This window comes from Sorex fumeus, unplaced genomic scaffold, assembly GCF_029834395.1.
Source record: "Sorex fumeus unplaced genomic scaffold, SorFum_2.1 ptg000063l, whole genome shotgun sequence".
Classification (NCBI taxonomy): domain Eukaryota; kingdom Metazoa; phylum Chordata; class Mammalia; order Eulipotyphla; family Soricidae; genus Sorex; species Sorex fumeus.
In genome coordinates, this window is record NW_026606120.1 from 55,134 (window position 1) to 72,096 (window position 16,963).

The window sequence follows — 16,963 nt, forward strand, 5'->3', positions numbered from 1 at the left end:
ACTTACTGAGATGTCATGGTTGCGTGAAAACTTGGCTTATTCAAGAATTTTTGTCATTGTTCTCTATTTTGAACCACAGCCCTAGTCTAATAACCACTTCCTCTGCCCAGGCGTATGTATATCAAATGCGTTATATATTTTTCTGAGTTTTTAAATTTAGATAGTAATTTTAGACAATAATACAATATTTTTGGTCAATCTTCCAACAATACACACAAAGCTGAAGAGCATAAGAGTGAACTTTTTGGAAAATTATCAAGAGTGCAGGTTAACACTCCTAACTGAAGACAAAGTTTAATTATGCTACATTTTACAAAACACTTTTTGGATATATGAATTCAACATATTAGTAATGACATTACAGAGTGTCCCCCAAGGAAAAAATATTTTTTGAAAATCACAAATAAATGAAATTGTTTGATATGATAATGATAATTTTACCTAGCTTTAGACCAGACGGAATAAGAGCCACTTTTTGAAAATCTGAAAGAGATCAGTTTCGAAGAATGAAGTTTGCATTAAGCAAAACTGGATTTGTAGAGTTCAATCTTGAACAGAGACTGGAGCCAAACTGACCATGAGCTCAGGATCTATCAACAAGAAAGCCCCTACAGGAAGTTAGTCACTGAGCCCTGTGCATATCCAGGGTCATAGTAAGGGTACAAATATGTTTTCTGGGAATGGTGAACCTTCAGAACCTCAGATATATTAGTCAGTGCTCCTGTCTTTTCATTCCATGCAGTCAGTGGTAAGCCTGATAACTCCACTTTGCTTCATATGCCAGAACTTACTAAATGTGATGAGTATTAATTTGGACTAAATTGATTTATATCGCTGATTCAAGAACAATATATAGTGATGACTCCAGTATAAGAACAGGATTACATATTGCTATGAAATTTGGCAGTGACAATACTTTTCATTACCCATTAGCTTTTGCATTCTTTTCCTTCTCGAAAATTTACTTATTTTGTTTTTATTGACTGGAATTTTGTGATTTACAATACTGTTAATGATGGTTTCTCATACACATGATTCTTGTGTTCTTTATTAGTGCCATATATATTATTTTCTAGTGCCACATATATGTATATAAACTCCTTAATATGTATCTACAGGTACATATACATGTTTAGCATATAATATTTTGTGTATGTAAATATATACTATATGCAACATATGTATATGTACAATGTAGATATAGGTATGCATATGAGTATATGCATATTTGCATACTCACAATATTAAATTTATGACAGATTGGTGCCATGCCTTACTTCATTTCCAGCTTTCTTTTTTTTTTTTAAAGGGACAACATTTATTATTCCTTTTCCAAATGTTACAGTAAAACCAGGTGGAAGAGAATGGTTTTAGCAGTTAGGAAAAAAAAACTACAAATCTGGAGTTTGGCCATTAAAAGTTCTTTACAACAATGGGAGTGTGTGTGTGGGGGGGGGGGAGACAACAAGAAGTTGTTTCACATTACAGACCTCCCTCCACCCCAAAGTCTAATACTTGCTTACCAAAAGAGAGCTGACTCACAAGCAGGAAGTTTGAACTTGAGTAAGTAAAGACATTTATAAAAACCCAGACAGGGACAGTGTGCACCAGCCCAGGTGCCACGAGGCACAGCACAAGAGACTAAAAATGCAACAGGGGGAAAAGCGTGAGACACTCAGGATTTGGGAGTGTAGGCACCCCACATCTGGCTCAGGGATTTGGGGGGTAGACAAAACCTACTTGGAAAAGAACTGGGGGAAGAAAACCAGCGATTGCCTTCAGGGGCGGGACAGGGGGCGGGAGGGCGAGGAGCCAGGAGCATTTCACGTCACTAACCTAACTTGGGAAACTGCAAAGGACCACCTTCTACTGACCTCAGGAGGAAGGCCAGATGGATGGTGGGAGAAACCACAGGAGGGAGAGGAGGGAGAACGTGGCTGGGAGGGAGCAACAGCCCCTTTCTTTCTGGGCACAGGAAGGCAGCCAGGGCACCAGGTCCAGGCAGTGACCTCACAAGCACAGCACAGTTTTGCCGCTCAGAGATCACTCACCTGCCCCCACCTAGCTACTCATTCTGCTCGCTGGCTGGTGTGGGGCCACCCTCAGACCCCGAGGGGGAGGACGGCTCAGCGGCCTGGGGCCCTGCCTCCTTCTCAGCATCTCCGCCTGCCTGGGGCTCCTGGCTCTGGGGGGAGAGGGGGTTCGGGGAGGGGGCGAGTGGCAGCAGCCTTCTCCCCTTCTTGGGCAGAGCCTTCCTCGCTGCAGGCACCGATCTCCCCCTGCTCCTGCTCCTCTTCAGTGGGCGAGGAGGCCGAGGAATCACCCCCACCCTCCTTCCGATTTCTCTTGAAGGACAGGCGGCTCAATCTGAAAGGCTTCTTGAAAGAGAATTTCTTCTTCTTCTTCTTAGGGGTCTCCTTGGGGGAGGGGTCACCCTTGGCTTCAGCACCCTGGCTAGCGGGTGCGGGGCTCGATGGCATCACCAGTGGTCCTGGCTGTGTCCTCTGTTCCGTTCACGGGGGGGTGGGGGGGGGGTGGGGGGGTGGGGGGACGACTCCCCTTCACCTTTGGGGGATAAGTCTACATTGCTTTTCACGTGGCCATTCTCCTGTCCGTTGGCCTTCGCGGGAGAGGCGCCTGCTGCCTCCTCCGGGAGCCTTGGAGCTCTGGCTGCCCATGGTGGGGGGGGGGGGTCCTGCTGGGGAGTGCCCGGAGTCGCCCCGGGCTCGCGCTTCAGGGGAGGGTTCAGCTGGGTAGGCCTGGCCGGCAGAGGGGTGGGGCTCGCGCCAGAGGGGGTGAGGGGTGTCCGGGTAGACCAGGTTGTGCCCCCCGCTCCGCGACAGACCCAAGAGCTGCGCCCACCGCAACTAAGCTTTATGCCAGAATGCCCAGTTCCAGCTTTCTTGAGTTTTCTTTTATACTCTTCTATTTTTCTAGTTATTGCTGAGGCATCATCCAATAAGCTTGTAAACTTTACAATCTTTCTCCTCTCGTACATTTTACTTATCTAAATATTATATTAAGACTGGAAATCCATTCTGACACTTAGACACTGAAAGGAAGCATGTTTCAATTCCCTTCATCTTTTACCGATCTTTCCTTCAGTTGGAGAGTCTAAAGATCTCAATATCATCCCGACATGGATATTTTACCAGCTAATTGTTTCATCATGGAACCACCCATAACACAGGAGCCTGTAATATGTACCTTGGGTGAACATTTAAGATTTACTGGCATTTTAAGTTTGGTCATGGGGGCTCAGCTGCACTGTATTAAGTAATTCAGTGAGAAGTACTTCTCTCTCTCTCTCTCTCTCTCTCTCTCTCTCTCTCTCTCTCTTTCTCTCTCTCTCTCTCTCTCTCTCTCTCTCTCTCTCTCTCTCTCTCTCTTTCATGCATGCTCTTTCTCTCCTCTCATTTAAAGATCTCCTTCATATCAACACTTTGCATCCCCAGTGGATAATGGAGAAATTCTGAGAATTTTTCTGAAAAAATTTCCATGGCAGAATTCTGTTTATTTCTGTTTTTAACATAATATTTATAGATATGTATATACATTCAGTTGATCTAGGACTCATCAATACATATTAACTTAAAGGAATCAGTTTTAGCATTATACTAGCTTCATTCAGGTAATATAGAGAAATGTTCAAAAAAAGTTTCTAGTCCCCTTTCTCCCTTTATTGGTGGAATTTTGTTAAATATATTATTGTTACTAATATTGTAACCCTAATATTACCTTCCGTAATTACTTCTTTATCACCTGTCATTATTTCTTTGTCACGTTGCAACTTGGCTCCTATCCAGATACTCTATGCTATTGTTGTTGGAATAAGAATCCTCTATTTGTCTTTTCCTTTTTTGTGACCTCTTGGCTTATAGAAAATTACCTTTCTGTTTTTTCCCTCAATCCCTTCTGTTCTCTGATAATCTCTCCTCTAACTCCTTTAGACTTTGATTCAGAGTGCTGTTGACTTTCTTCTCTATTTACACTCTGTAGGAAATGTTAGTCATCCCTGCTGTGAGTCTTGTTCCTTGCAGTAAAGAAAAGTCAGTAGTCCTGGGAACGTACCTAGACCTTTCAGGTACTTTACCTTTCCCTCAGAAAAGAATTTCAGGAGGAGTCAAGCAGTAAAGTAAAAACAGGTTTTATTTGAAGTTATGAGGAAGAGGAGAGAGAAAGTGAAAGAGAGAGGGGGGAGGGGAGAGAGCAGAGGGGAAAGAGAGAAAGAGAAAGAGAGAGAGGGGGAGGAAAGGAGAGAGACAATAGAGGACACGAGAACAAGGGCTTCTCCAGAGAGTACACATTCCAGTATTAAAGCATGAAGTTATGGAATGACACATCTCAAGAGGGGTGATATGGGCGACATGTTCAGTGAGGTTGACATGCGCCTGCAGGCCCCGTATGCATGAACTCAAAACAGTGTACAAGAAGCAACACGTGCATACTTCCTTTGCTCAAGCTGGCTTTTTAAACATTCCCTCACCCCAGTTCACTGTCAAGACAGAGTGTGGGGTAGCGGATGGTCTTTTGATGTTCTCCACCTGATCTTTGTTGCAAAGCTGGAGCTCCTCCTCTCCGCAGGTTCATCCACCTCTCCACTCAGGAAACCTGCATTTGTCCTGGAATTCTGCATCTCAGTGGCTTTCCAGGCTCCTGAGATGGGTCCTCAGGGCCCTCAATGCCTTTGGGCTGGTTCTGGTTTCAGACTGTTTCCCCCCAAAACTTACAATATCAGGGCTCCCCCTATCTTCCTGCCAGGAACAACACTAAGGTTAGCAGGGTACATAGAAGACAACCTGCCTAGTTCTTCTGGGACCACCTATTATTTGAGAATTTTATTGTATCTATATATTATTATTCATCCTTATATTTCTATTCATCTCGTGCTTAGTTTGTGCATAGGTCACACGTTTTTGCTCCTTCAATTTCTTCTGTAATATCTCCTTTTTTTCCTTCCACACTTCCCTTCTGGTTTAGAAAAATCTACTCTTTCTCAGTAGCTTCATCTCCACAGGGCAGGGAAGAACTCATGTGGTGGATAATCCAAGCGTGAGCCTGTTAATTCTGAAGTGCGGCTTGAAACTTTGTTCACCAGCTTGTTTTCTTTATCTCCCAGGTCATGTTACACAAATGTAAACCACTATCAGTGATTCTAAAGGTAAAGGAATCTTGGGTGGTCTGACACAACTCAGTGAATGAATTCTATTCAGCACCTAGCTATGTGTTACTGTTTCATCTTGCTTGTTATCAATATGAGCAGTTTCCAATCCTGAGGAAGACAAAAAACTTTCTGTATGCCTAATGATTTTTTGGACTGAGTTGTTTTGTGACAATCTCTATTCTGAAGAGGCTGGTGATGTTTTTGTCCGTTTTTCCAGAATGGCCTCTGGATGGATTCCCCAACTGATGCCTTCTTTAGTGACTGCAATGAGGCTATATTCTTCCATGGCTAAAGCAGAAACTCTCCATCCTCCCTCCCACCACCCCTCCCCACCACCAGCCACAGTATGTATGCAAAAAATTGGTCTGGAAGAGGGGTGCTATTCCCTGGAGGGCCAAGCTACTGACCAAGTTTGATGAGCTCTGACTTTGAAAAGAATGTTTCTCCCCTCTGGCAGCAAAGAGCTCCTTCCTTTGCTACAATGCACAATAGACCATTGGGCAACCCTTTCTCTACAGAACCACAGCTTCAGGGTGCCGGGAGGCAGGAAGAAGAGACACATTTTGTCATGCTTCAGATAAGGTTCTCATTGCCTCAACAACAATAAAACAGACATCTCTCAAGAAAAACAGGCTGAGGGGCTGAATAGCATAGCAGGTAGGGCGTTTGTCTTGCACTCGGCCAACCCGGGTTCAATTCGGTTCAATCCCCAGCATCCCATAAGGTCCCCTGAGCACCGCCAGAAGTAATTCCTGAGTGCAGAGCTAGGAGTAACACTTGTGCATTGCCGGGTGTGACCCACAAAGAAAAACAGGCCCAAACAACAAAGCTCACTAGAACCTAGAACCCCAAAACCAAAAACAGAGGCAGGCTGTCTGAGAATAGTTGCTACTCTTCAGCCAGAGAGTACATTTATGGTTGTAACTTTTTCTGTGTTTATTCAGTTGGGGGGGATTATCTATGTGCACACACAAAAAGTTACAAAATTGCCAATTTTCACTAGTTGAGTCCCTATAATACAGTCAGAATGGTACTAAGCAATTTTGAGAAATAAGACATGAAAGCAGTTACCCCCATCCTCAAATTAGAGATATGCGTTCTATTGTGCATTGTATAATAGACACATATAGGATATGTGTTTCTCAATTTAAAGTATTATTTATTCACGAAGTCCTTTCCTGACCATTTTGCCTTATTAACCTATTTTAATTTCCTTTGATTGTTGTTCTCAAGTATATAGAACCAGGTTAATCCTATACAGTGACATTAATCCTCTCCTATCACAGCACTTTCAAATCAATGGTTGTTGCAAGGACTCCCTCCTCTCCTCTCTTTCATCTATTATCACATCTCCCTTTTCCAAAGTATCTCCAATGGAGGGGCCAGAGAGATAGCACAGCAGTCAAGGTGCTTGTTTTGCACTTGACTGACTCAGATTCAATCCCCAGCAGCCCATATGGTTCCCCAAGTCCAGCCAGGATTGATTCCTGAGCACAGAGTCAGAAGGAAGCCCTGAGCACTGCTGAGTGTGGCCCCACCAACACCCCCCCCAAAAAAAAACACAAATGGAAAATTTTCTTTCTTAAACCGTCCATCTGCGCCACTCCTCTCAGTGATTGCAATCACCACCCCCCAGCTCTCCCAGGCATCTTTTATTCTTCCCCTTCTCTCCACAGACAACTGAGGGAAACAGGACGCATCACATCTGCTTCCTTACGTCTCTCTGGCTCTCCTGTTACTCCACCATCGGCTTTCATTTAGTTCCTTCCTGGTCTGCTTTTTGCTGCTCTAACGCTCCCCTAACTGCTTTTATGCCTCCATTTTTATGTCCCTCTAGTCTATCCTTCCACTTGAGCATTCTTATGTGAGCTGAACTATGAAGTGGTTCATTACGGTTTCCTCACTCTCAACTTGCACTCTAGCCCCTATTGCTTGCCGTTAGCTGACAAGTGAAGTATCTACGTCCCATTCCAAAATTCAATTTTCCCTCTGCTGCTTTACCACTCCTAAATTATTTCCATGTATTTTTTCCCTTTTATTTTACATTTTATTAGCCACTATAATTCATAGTTTTATTCTAGTCACCGTGATTTACAGTATCAAAGTACTGTCAACAGTATGATTTCAGGTGCAGGACATTCCAACCCCGCACCCTCCACAGAGTGCCCAGTAACCTCTCTGTGTTTCAGTCTTGCTTGTCTCTGTTGTATTTGAAGTGTTTTGTTCTCAATTTGGAGGCATGCCTTTTGAGATATTGCCATTGAGCCCTTTCTATGGGAAAAGAAGACCATTTGTTTTTTCTTACAAATATTTCTTTTCAAATATTCTCTTCTGAGTATTTTTTTTTTTTTTTGCTGAGTATTGATTTTGTCTGGAGCGATAGCACAGCGGGTAGGGCATTCGCCTTACAAGCGGCCAACATGGCCGACCCGAGTTCGATTCCTCCACCCCTCTCGGAGAGCCCGGCAAGCTACCGAGAGTATTCGATATGCCAGACACAGTAACAACAAAGTCTCCAATGGAGACGTTACTGGGCCTGCTCGAGCAAATCGACGATCAATGGGAGGGCCTTTTTTACCTTATTGATTTTGTTAAGAATTGGTAGTAAGATCCTATGGAATGTCCCTGGAAACAAGGATTTCCCCCATATTGGGTTGAGACTGCTTTTCTGCCCTCTTCTCTTTGGGAAGCTTCTTTGCTTCTACCATTGATCCATGGCACTTATCTGGGCTGGGGTCCTGAAGGGATGACAGAGTTCTGCAGAAGGAGAAGGCAGAGAGGCAGTTGCTTGGGGACAGAAAGTTTTCTCATCTCAAATATCTTCAATAAACCAAGGACAAATTGGCGTGTTTATTTTGTTTTGGGGTACACCTGTGGAGCTCAGGGATCATTCCTGGCAGGGCTCGGGGGCCTGCAATGAGCCTGAGTTGGTCACATTCAAGGAAAAGTGTCCTAACCCCCGTACTATTTTCTAGCCCACACCAGCAACAAATTAAAACAAGACGACTTTTCATGCACAGAAAGGGACAGTTACGACTCTAGATTAGCCATCAAATAACATTGTGTTTTGGAAAAATTCAGTAATTTCGCATTCCTAAACTTGGTTGGGATTAGTTACAGAATCAGGAATTATTGCTCCGAAGGTGTGATGTGGCGAATGACCGCCAGATGGCGATAGAGATAGAAACCGAAGTTGCATTTCTGAACTCTCTGGACTGGAATGCCGTGGTCCTTTGCTAAGGGGCTCCCACCTCTTGCCTTTGTACGTTTTTTTTTTTTTAATGTAGGAGTACTGCTATTTATTCAGCCACTGATTAGCTGATTGAATTGTGCATGAACTCCACCTTACTTTTTTTCTTCATTTTTTATAATTTTGTTTATTGAATCACCGTGAGAGCAGTTATAAAGCTTTTGGGTCTAAGTCTCGGTCATACAGTAAAACACCCATACCTTCACCAGTGCCCATTCTCCACCACCAAAAGCCCCAATATATCCCCATCCCACACCTTACCCTTACCTGTGGGGCAGATGATTTCCACATTACTCTCTCCCTGCCGTGAAGCAGCTTGATCAGGAGCCAGAGAGGCCGTTCGTGGGCAATGACTTGGGGTCTCGTTGGGACGGGGAGACCAGGACCGGCTCCACCCCCATCCTGTGAGGCCCAACAAGTTTTGTCACTGTGGGCCCAGATCTGACTGTCCAGTGGCCTCTGGAGGATTACAGCCACCAAGCTGCCATGGGGGAGCAGGGGGAGGGACAAAACCCTTTCCCCCCTGGGGTGGCCCGGCAACAGTAACCGACTGCGGGGTCCGGACACATTTCTGCCAAAAGTCGCTGGGTTTCGAGATTTGTTTCTGAGCCTCTGGGATCATTTGCCTTTGTACTCTTAACTTTTCATTTTGTCTGTCTGCCAGTTTTAAAGGAGCGCTAGAGGATAAGGACTTTATGAGAGCGGAGGAGGGCAACTCTGAGTGTCCTGCTATTATGGGACCTTAATCAAAAGACCACCAGAGAGCAAAAAATAGGATTTTGGAGTCCATTGACATTGGCACAGGCTATTCTGCTAGGCAAGAGCAGTCTCACCTCCAAAGCACTGGCCTTTTATTAGGAAAAAATCTCATCCTGGTGCCCCAGCACTTTCATAAGCACCTGCAAAACCTGTTTTCCCCACCAGAGTCCACATCTTGATGCCTGGTAAATTCACCCAAGCGTAGCAAAAGCAAGCATTGTTACAGAAGCGAGAAAAAAGAGGTTGTTACAGGAGTCCATGAAGAAACCAATCAGTCATCTTTAACCATATCCTTTTAGGACCCCAGCCCATTGTTCCTATTTGCATCCCTGATGGACTTTCTGGCCCTTGTGGGAAGTTCAATTTGCTTCTGGAATGATATAGTTGAATAAGCTGAAAACCAAACTTCTAAAGTACTAAACTTCTTTGTTCTTTCCTTTCAGTATCCCTTGTACACTGCCAGGTTTCTTACTGCTGTACCTTGAGCTCTGACGCTCTCTCTTAGTGAGGACTGTGGCCTCCTGTCTCCTGCCAGTTTATAGTCGAGTGATAGGGACCTGGATCAAAGATTAATTTAGTTTAATATTTTGCAAAATGGTCCTACAGACACAGTCCAAAGTCAGATCAATTAAAATGTAAGTGATAAAACAGCAAGTATATAGGGTGAACTGGCTAGTCTGTGACTCAGCTGTACTGATGGCAGGGCTAGGGCATGGAAGGGACGATATACAGGGTATCTAGTTCAGTCTGTGTGGTTTGTAGACTACAACAAACCTCTCCTGAGCTCCAGGAGGACAATTAGCTGCCTATTAGTCCACCTCTGCCACCTCAGGATGGGCTGGGAAATTTAGGACAAATAAGTCAGTCCTAGACTTTACACAGGGTTTCCAGGTAATTCATCCTGTCTCGCAGAAAAGAATTTCAGGAATAGACAAGAAGTGAAGTAAAAATAGATTTTATCTGGAGGTTTTGGAAAGGGGAGGAAGGAGAGAAAGTGGGAGAGAGTAACACACTCAAGAGAGAACGGGGACTTCTGACAGAGAGAGTCCCTACACACATCCCAGCATTAGATATGAAAGCATTTAGTACACATCTCAAGAGGGGACCCTCGTGGGCAAAAGCAGCACAAGGTGTTGGACAGCATATGTGCATTCCTTTGTTCAAGGTGGCTTTTATACGGTTGTTCCCAAGGTGCCCCACGTGGGGCTTTCTAGCTAGGTAAGAGTCTGTTGCTAAGGTGGTTGCCAAGGGGTGGTCCGTGGCCTTCTTTGAAATTCCTTTCCTGGCCTTTTGTTCCTGCTGGAGCTTCTCTTGGAGTGGGGCCCAGACTTCTTGGTCTATTACTGGTTTCAGGCGAGGGTCTTTATCAGGTTTTGGTTCCTATGTTTGCAGCCTTGACCCTATTTTATTACTTTCTAGAAATTCCATTGCCACAGGTGCCCTTTCCTATTTAACTGCCTACATCATATTAAAGAAAAGTCCTCTCTTACAGCGTTTTAGTAAGCCTAAAGCTGGAATGATTTTCTTTTTGCTAGAAGCATCTCAATGAGACACTTTTTATTTTTATTTAATTATATATTTTTTTGCTTTTTGGGTCACACCCATTGATGCTCAGGGGTTACTCCTGGCTCTGCCTTCAGGAATTACTCCTGGTGGTGCTTGTGATGTAGGCAGGCATATAGGGAAGCCCCTTCCCTAGGTGATGGCAATAAACTTCCAAGGAACTAATAGCTCTGAAGTTGTAAAAGTCAATCTTGCAGAAGACAGGGACTGAGGCTTGATAAGACCCTCACCTGGCACCAACAATGAACCCTGAGGAGATTGAACACCTAGCCATGAAGGAAATTCCTCGAATATCCTCAGACCTCTCCCCTAATCCAATTAATTTTAGTGTTCAGACCAGAGAAGACCACCACCACTCCCAACCTCCGCACCCCCCGCCCCGTAATCTCCTTAGCAACAGACTTTGACCTAGGTAGAAGCCCCACATAGGAGCAGGTTGGAGAAACCTTTGGAGAAACCCTATAAAGGAATCTTGAACAAAGGAAGAGTGCATATATGCTGCCTGAGCCTATGTGCTTCTTGTGCCCATGTGGCTGAGCACGTGTGTTGCCCATATCCCCTCTCTTGAGATGTGTACTTTCATGCTTTCATGTCCAATGCTGGGATGTGTGTAGGGGCTCTCTCCACCCTTGGAGAAGCCTTAGTTCTCTTTTGACTGTGTTACTCTCCACTCTCTCCCACTTCCTCTTCCTCTTTCCCTTCACAATCTCCAAATAAAATCTGTTTTACTTCACTGCTTGTCTACTCCTGAAATTTCTTTCTGCGAGGCCAGACAAGAACCCAGTAACCCTGCGTCCTAGGTGGCAGAGGCGTATTGGGAGAAAGTGGCTGTCTTTCTCCTCCCCACTTCTCATGAGCCACCCGTGGGGTCCACCAACATCACTTAGAGGACCATATGGGATTCCGGGAATTGAACTCAGGTCAACCGCATGCCAGGCAAATGCCCTACCTGCTGTATTAATCGCTCTGGCCCGATACATTTTTTTTTCTATCTTAATCACATTTTACACCAACCACCTTTTTATATTCTTTTTTACATTTGATGTCGGTGGACCCCACGGGTGGCTCACGTGAGTCAGGAGGAGAGAAGAACAGTTACCTTCTCCCACTCTGCTCCTGGCACCCAGGACCTGCTGGGAAGACTAGGACCGGTAAAGTCTATGATAAGCCCCTGCTCGGCATAGGCCTGAGCCCCGCCAGCCCCACGACATGTCCATCAGACCACACCTGAAGTCCACTTGGTCTTCTTGGCATGGGAGTCGATCCCACCACCTGATTTCTTGGGTTGCCACGGACTCAGTCTGGAGCGAGGATTTGCTCTTTGCAGGAAAGGAGAGGCCAGTACCGGGGCCTTACCCAGGGTTTTCAGGGTTCTTATCTCTCTTGCAGAAAAGAATATCAGGAGTAGACAAGCAGTGAAGCAAACAGATTTTATTTGGAGGATTTTTGAAGGGAAGAAGGAAGAGAAAAGTGGGAGAGAGTGAAGAGCAAGAGAGACAGAGTAAAATGCTCAAGAGAGAACGTGGGTTTCTCCAAGGGTGGAAAAAGCCCCTACACACATCCCAGCGTCAGATAGGAAAGCATAAAAGTACACATCTCAAGAGGGGAGATGCAGGTGACACATGTGCTCAGTCATGAGGGCGCAAGCAACACAGGGGCTCTGGCAGCATATGCATGCCCTTCCTTTGTTCATGGTGTTTTTTTTTTCTTTTTGGGTCACACCCAACGATGCTCAGGGGTTACTCCTGGCTTTGCACTCAGGAATCACTCCTGGTGGTGCTTGGGGGACCATATGGGATGCTGGGAATTGAACGCGGGTCTGCCGCATGCAAGGCAAATGCCCTACCCACTGTGCTATTGCTCCAGCCCATTCATGGTGTTTTTTATAGGCTCTTTTATATAGGTTTTTTAATAGGTTCCTGGTGTTTTTTATAGACTCTTCTTGGGTTTTCTTGATTCAGAAATTTTGGAGTCTTCTCAAGGCTAGATCATATTTTAATCAGATTAAGGGAGAGATCAAAGGGTTTGAGGAACTTCATGGGGAGGGGTCCAACCTCCTCAAGGTCACTGAAGGTCTTATCTTTTCTGTATTCACAGGGTGGATCAGTCTTAGGATTTTCCTCCTAGAAGTTCTGTTGACCTAAGTTTTGTTGCCAAGGGCCTTTCCCTATCTAGCTGCCTACATCACATTAATAGTTATGCTAGCAACTGCACCAATATATAGTGCATTGTGCATATATACATAGATTAGATATATGGTTGAATAGATAAACAATTACTCTATGGTGTTTCCTGGGAGACATATTAAATTTCTGCCACTATTTACCTATGAATATGCAGTAAGAATTCTTTTTTGTTGGGGAGGGGGTGTCACACCGGTTGTGTCCAGGGCATTTTTTATGCTCAGTGATAACTCTCTGGTAGTTTCAGAGCATCATATGGGGTGCTGGCAATTGAACCCAGGTTGGACTCTTGACCCCACAATTTCTTGTTACAACTTGACTGCAAATCAATTTTGACAATTTTCCAATTCAGTCCCCCATTTTAATTTTTTTTCAGTTCAGGACTTGTATTAGTAGCTATCTTGGTTATTTGGTACGGAGCAGTCACACTGATCTCTGGAGAAGTGTCAGGAGTGATTCCTGAGCACAGAACCAAGAGTTGAACCCTGAGCATTGCCGGATGTCGCCCACAAATCAAAATCAAAATCAAACAAAAACAAAAATTCTGAAGCACAACATAACAATGGTCACATCTATCCATGAAGTTGCTCAGAAATTTCTCTCTCTCTCTCTCTCTCTCTCTCTCTCTCTCTCTCTCTCTCTCTCTCTCTCTCTCTTTCTCTCTCCCTCTCCCCTCCCCCCAGCAGTTATGCCCATGTATGAGAAGATATTGTTTTAATCTCTCCTCACTATCCTACCATAGAAAATTCCCTTGGGCACACTCTGAGTGGAAGCTACAGCAGAACAGGGGATTTCCAATCCTTCTGGCCTCTTAGTACAAAGTCTTCAGTTGACAACTGCAATGTCATAACAACGGATTTTTCTTATTGGTCAGAGCCTGATCAGGGTTGAGTTTCAGTTTTACATTTTAGGTTTTGAATTTCCTTCTCAGTCAGTTTGGTCCTCACCATCGCTTGACAGCTCAGGAAAACAACTGCTGAGACCATGGCTCAGGAAGAAGATGGCCCTAAACAAAGCTCTGATTTTAGGGTCCTTTTCCCTGACTACTCTGCTGAGCTCCTGTGGAGATGAAGACATTGTAGGAGAGGGCACAGTTGAGGAACGTGGGAACTATAATTGAGAAACAAGGAACTGGGATGGGGGAAGTGGTGAGAAAAAAAATTGGCATAGAAGTACATAGATTCAAGAGTATCATATCCTCAATATAAAGCATCTAAAAATTATGGATGCTTCCCCTTCAGAAAGCCAGAATATAAACTCACTGTCTTTGCTATCTGAGCTGTTGCAGAATTCACCAAGGACATAGTTCTCTCTCGATTCTGTGAATATAGCCTAAAGATCTCTATGCTTTCTCTCATGATTTACTCAAAGATAAGGATGTTTTCATATGGGGCTATTTTGTGACTAAAATTTTAATTTTCTCTGAACAGCCTTTGAAGTTATTTGTTTTGACTCAAAATTAGTTTTACAAACTATGTACGCTTCTACAAACACACACACACACACACACACACACACACACACACACACCACCCTATCTATCTATCTATCTATCTATCTATCTATCTATCTATCTATCGACTTATATATGGGAAACTTTTTTCATTCTAGATTTACATACTTCTCTATGATGGAAATGAACACAGGTGGTGGGAATAGACGAGCCCATCTGAATACCTTTAGACAGGTTATTATATCACAAGGTTCTTATTTAATCTCAGTTGCCTCCTATGTCACCTCAAAAATAATCACATTAAATTGGCATATAGATAGGTTTTATAAATAATGAATATATAATGTCAATTATTATTATTTTTGGGCTGGAGCGATAGAACAGCTTGTAGGGTGTTTGCCTTACAAGCGGCCAACATGGCCGACCCAGGTTCGATTCCTCCACCCCTCTCGGAGAGCCCGGCAAGCTACCAGAGTATTCGATATGCCAGACACAGTAACAACAAAGTCTCCAATGGAGACGTTACTGGGCCCGCTCGAGCCAATCGACGATCAACGGGAGGGCCTTTACCTTTACTTTACCTAAGATGTAGCTTCTTTTCTCTTAATAAAGAATTGTCTCTATTTAAAAATTAAGAACTTTATGATGAAAATTTTGGTGAATTAAATTATAATTTTCTCGGATTGTCAGCTCAAATGACCTCTTCTTCATCCTATCTTAAGAAGTCCTATGAGAATGGGCAAGTACAGATTCATAACTTAATTCCTTAGATATCTCTACCTTTGCTTTGTAACCACCTCTCTCCATCCTCTCTTCACACATTTCTTCATCCTCCTGTCCTCAGGATCCATCCCTGGATCTTTTTTATGTTATTATATCGATGTGGATGTTGGTTTGTAAAATCCAAAGTAAAAAAGTCAAGCAATTCAAAGGGAAAAGTAAATTGGAAGCTGCTGTTGTATTCAGTTACTTTATGAGCCTGGGCTTCTTTCTGCCGTGTGTGTGTGTGTGTGTGTGTGTGTGTGTGTGTGTGTGTGTGTTTTGAGTAGAAGCTTTGTCTTCTTTACCAGAGAATTCCCCAATTTCCTTTTTCTAAAACACACCAGAGTACCATAGTCAGGTTTTACTTATTAGGAACAGTGGGTATGCTGTTTAGAGTCTATGAGAGTGGGATGGCCCCACAAAATAAGTTTTAATTTTTTTCTAATATTAGGAGAAACTTCAAATTTTAAAGGATATTTTAATTTTTTAAACCATACTGAATTATATTTATATTTGTGTATATCTAGTCATAAAATATGACTTTTAATATATTTATGGAGGAAAGGGACCACAAATGATAGCGCTGAAGGCCCCAAGCCAGTGCAGCTCTAATCTTTGCTAATTCTGACCTTTGCACTGTTTTTCTACCTATATGGATGTCAGTCTCCCCTTGAATAATAGCAATAATTCTTACTACACTGCCTGAGCTCAGTGTTTTAGAGATTCAAAGAAAAAAGACATTCTGTCTTAACCACTTGGCCTTGGATTACAAAACTGAGAAACAGAGCGGGGAATGGAATATGAAGATCACGTTAGAAATGACACAGAGACAATGATGGAGTGTCCTGGCCACATTGGTAGTGGTGGGGGTGCCATAATGTGACATGATATTACATATATCAATACTACATACTTTAACACTATTGTAACCATGTTACCTAACACATGCAAGAAATGAAGACTTCTCTTTATGATATTAATGATAGAACAGGCAGTACAGGAATGCAGAAGGACTGCAGCTGAACAGTACAGAGGACCTAGCAGAAGCTGAAGTCATAAAATGAATTGGTTCAAGGGTGGGAGCGATATTACAGCAGGTAGGGCACTTGCCTTAACACATGATTAACCTGGGTTTAATCACTGACACCTGTATGGTTTCCCAAGCTCTGCCAGGAGTGATCCCTAAGCACAGAGCTAGCCCTGAGCACCACTGAGGTTGTTCTAAAAAAAGCAACAACAACAACAACAAAAATGTTTCCAACTGGTTCAGATTAATGTTCTTCCAGAGTAGTGTTCTTCAAAAACTGCTGACAGTCCAGGACAAAATCATATGAAAACAAAAATTGCATATATTCATATATTCATGTTATAAGGGGTGTCAAGAAAATTCATTGAAAAGATAAGATGATCTTTAAAATAATCAATGGAGAGGGGCTTGCTGTATAGGGGAGGAGCCAGATGAGAACTAGATAACTTGGAGAGCATTAAGATAGAAGCATTAGAGGATACTATGGGGACCAAAATATATTTAATGAGTGAAATTAGCTAAAATGTTTCTAAGTAGAGTTTCAAGAATGTATTAGCTATGTTTGGGAAATCCTAAAAGATACCACAATGAAACAGACCCCTGAAAAAAATCAAGGAATATGAAAGAATGATAAATTTTGATTGGGAGCTGAGGTATTTGTTTTTTGTTTATTGTTGACAAATAATTGACAAAAGTATTTATTAAAATGTATGCTTTAAACATACAATGTACCCACCAGCAGTCTTTACCCACCATCAGAGTGCCAATAATCCTCTATTACAATCTCTCGAGCTCTTCTGGT

At 43.3% G+C, this 16,963-nt stretch overlaps 1 protein-coding gene and 1 pseudogene; one reads left to right on the top strand and one right to left on the bottom strand.

Moving 5' to 3' along the window:
• LOC130035298 (SLA class II histocompatibility antigen, DQ haplotype C beta chain-like) overlaps positions 1 to 16,963 on the top strand; it is a 94,619-nt gene that overhangs the window by 46,851 nt on the left and 30,805 nt on the right.
• Positions 1,455 to 2,678, bottom strand: LOC130035307 (MARCKS-related protein-like; annotated as a pseudogene).